The 3476-nt window shown below is 32.4% G+C and overlaps 1 long non-coding RNA gene across 1 annotated transcript; it reads right to left on the reverse strand.

Annotated features, from left to right (window-relative positions):
- Positions 1 to 210: 210 nt before the first annotated feature.
- Positions 211 to 2409, reverse strand: LOC120475527 (uncharacterized). The gene is made up of 3 exons (XR_016147321.1): positions 2129 to 2409; positions 995 to 1172; positions 211 to 856 (listed from the first exon to the last, which is right to left on the reverse strand). It is a non-coding gene; the product is annotated as an uncharacterized LOC120475527 (long non-coding RNA).
- Between the last annotated feature and the right edge of the window lie 1067 nt (positions 2410 to 3476).

Below are 3476 nucleotides of genomic sequence, written 5' to 3' on the forward strand. Positions count from 1 at the left end.
AGAGTGAAGTAGGCGTGCAAGCGATCACTTCCAGCGCATGCGCAGACCGAAGCGCCCGTGCCATCAGATCATTTTGCCATGGCTATGATTACAAGAGGTAAAACGATATAAATACTGTTCGTTTGTGTCTTAGGCCATCAATGTGTACTTACATGTACGAGTCATTAAGTCATGTTTAATTTTGACTTCTCTGTGCATGCTCTTTGAGGTGAACCGATTAAGGACCCCCTTCACCTCCAGTGTATGACTGATAGACAACACCGGTTTGACCTAAAACATATCAAAAATTAATTTCAAAGTGAACTATCCCTTTAAACACTGCTGTTAAAACAGTATTACAAAACACTAACACTGAGTATCGATTCAACCATGAAAATTGAAATACTGCAATAAAACAGTATTACAAAGCGCCAACACTGAATATGAAACGTAGCTGAACAGTAGCAAATGTAAACATTTTAGAGAATTCAAGGCTAAGTCTTTAAAATTCAAATTTCACTAAACAATATACATTAACATCCTAACAAACAACATCATTATGCCAAAGGTACCCATCAACAGTAAAATCATCTAAAACTCCCTAAATAGCAAGTAGCTCATTCTTTAGGGACTGGACTCTGTTGGTGCACTTTTCTCCAAATCCCACAAAGATGTTCTGCACTGCCTCAAATGTGTATTTTAGTCCTTTTGAATACTCAAAGTTCACCGCATAGAGAAGTCCAAAGAGTACCATGAAAGCAGTAGGAAAGTCAGGTAGGTCCTCCATGACGACGGTTTCCTCAAAAATGATGGCGAAGTTTAGACATGTCTTTGTTGTCTGTGAGATATCGTCCTCTATTTCTTTCAAATCAGTGTCCTAAGAATGATATAAATTTCATTAAAAAAAATGGTTGTGCATATGAAAAAAAAAAACAAACAAAGCTCAAACTCTTGCAAACAAAACATGGCACTCTGACAAGCAGGACAAGGATAAGAGCCATGTGATCAAGCTCACCTGCCTCGTTACTCACAAAAGGAGGTCCGGATGAATAAAAGGAAGAGCGAGAACAGTGCAAGATGAGTGAAGACCAGGCCTGGATTATTTATGTTACGTTTTATTTATGCGTCTCTTGACGAGTCCCTCACAGAGGACTGCCGCTCAAACATAAACAAAACGTAACGTAAATAAAAATCTGTTTAAGAAAAAAAAAAAAGACAAACGTGAATGATCAGTTTCATGAAAGGCAATTTAGAACAATGAATTTGCACTGCAAAAAAAGCTTTTCTTTAATTAAAAATTAATATTTGTGTCTTGTTTCCAGTCCAAATATCTAAAAAGTCTTAAGATGCATTTACTAGATGAGTAAAATACTAGTAGAATAAAAGTAGAAAGCAAAAATAAGTGAGTTTTTGTTTAAAAAAAGCTAAATTATCCGATAAGAAAAATAAATTAATTCAAACAAAAACAAGAATATTTTTCCTATTCCATTGGCATACAATTTAGGGTTTTTTTTTAATTAAAAATTCGATTAATTTATTTCCCCTGAAAACCAGACAAATTATCTTATGGCTTTACGCCTAACGTTACTCATCTAGTAAATGCATCTTGATTTGAGACTTTTTAGATATTTGGACTGGAAACAAGACACAAATACTAAATAAGAAAAGCTTTTGTTGCAGTGTATAACGTTACCTAGGCTTATGCTTTTTATTTTTTTTAGAGTATGACAACTGCTGCACAGAGATTTTTCAAAAATCATTATCTCTTCAGAAATTTATTAAATATTAATCAATATGTACTGTTGGAGCAATTAATCAGAATTCTCAGTTGCCCTTTATTATTAGCAGATGGAGAGAAATGTAATATGTTAAAGTCAAGAATGTGCGCGACTGAAAAAAATGATAACGTTACTGTGCAGCAAAAGCCATCACAACAAAAAACTTAACGTAAATATTTCACGTCACGTTAAAATAATGAAAAATAAAGCTTGATAGATTGATTAAAATCAAGCTAGATAGATTTAAACATTCGGTAATGTTGATATCTTACAATGTTAAAGTTAGTGGTGTTTATATTTTTTCTCCAAATTAACTAATAATCAACTAATTCAGAAGTAAAGTACAACAAAAAACAAATAAAAGCACTCACCATATATTTCTCCGTCTGGATTATTATCGCCCACATGCTGCCTCTAGATTTTCTGTATAATCTGTAAAGATTTTTCTTCGGCCGCTTGATGAACAACACGCCTGTTATTCTCAAGTTGTTTCTCCCGCATTAAAAAGTGAACGTTGACGTTGAGTCATAGCAAGTTTGAGCAAAGGTCACGTACTGGGGGCGTGGTTTGGCACGAGAGAAAAAAATAATGTTTATCGGAAAACATGCTGCTAATTCTTTTTAAATGTATTTTTTATTTAAATTTAAAATAAAAAAGAACTCCTTGCTAGGCTAATTGTGTTATGTTCTGTCTGTGAACCCAATTACGCAAACTAGTGAGATGAGAGCTTTGGCGCCCACTAACGAACTTCACAGTAAAAGTCTTAATGCTTAATTAATGCTGCCTCCACGTGCTATCTTAAATTTCCTCCAGCTTTTGAAATCGTGATTTTGACTTGAGGTCAATTTTAAATTAATTTCCTTTTTATTATTTTTTTTCTTTTTTTTTTGATGAAGAAACTAATATTTATAAGAATTCCAATTCCACGTGAAGGCAGCATCATTTCCAGAGTTCATAATATTGCTGTGCACAATATAGGCTACTACTACTACTACTGCTGCTATTACTACTAATACTACTACTAATAATAAAAATAATAATAATTATAATAATACATTATTATTATTGTACATTATCTGTATATTATTATTTATACAGTGGGCATTATTTAATTGACAATAATACTATTATTCAATTCAACTTTATTTTCAGACTTAAAGTCCATAAAATGTATGTGCGTCTGTCTATCTATCTATCTATCTATCTATCTATCTATCTATCTATCAATCTATCTATCAATCTATCTATCTATCAATCTATCAATCTATCTATCTATCTATCTATCTATCTATCTATCTATCTATCTATCTATCTATCTATCTATCTATCTATCTATCTATCTATCTATCTATCTGTTATTTTACAGCTATACATTAGGCTCAATGAAGTTATTTAAAAAAATAACTAAACAACCATGTTTCTTCAATGTCACATAAACAAATTGTATTTGTATCAGTATTTGCTAGTGGGAGGGCAGTTACTAACTTAACTTAATAAGTTGGCGGAAGTTTTTTGGATGAACTAGCAAAACCTTGTTCACAAAACTAAACTTTTTAAGTTTATGGAAAGAAACTTGGTTTAGGTTGAATAAATGTATTAAACATAGTTGTGCTGACTTTTTCATAGAATTTTGCTGAGCCAGCACAACAAAACCAGTCATTTGAACCTTTTTCAAGTTGGGTTTTTTACAGTAGTTTGAATGGATTTATTTCCCCTGCG

The sequence above is a fragment of the Pimephales promelas genome, chromosome 18 (assembly GCF_988280905.1).
Source record: "Pimephales promelas chromosome 18, fPimPro1.hap1.1, whole genome shotgun sequence".
NCBI classification, from domain to species: domain Eukaryota; kingdom Metazoa; phylum Chordata; class Actinopteri; order Cypriniformes; family Leuciscidae; genus Pimephales; species Pimephales promelas.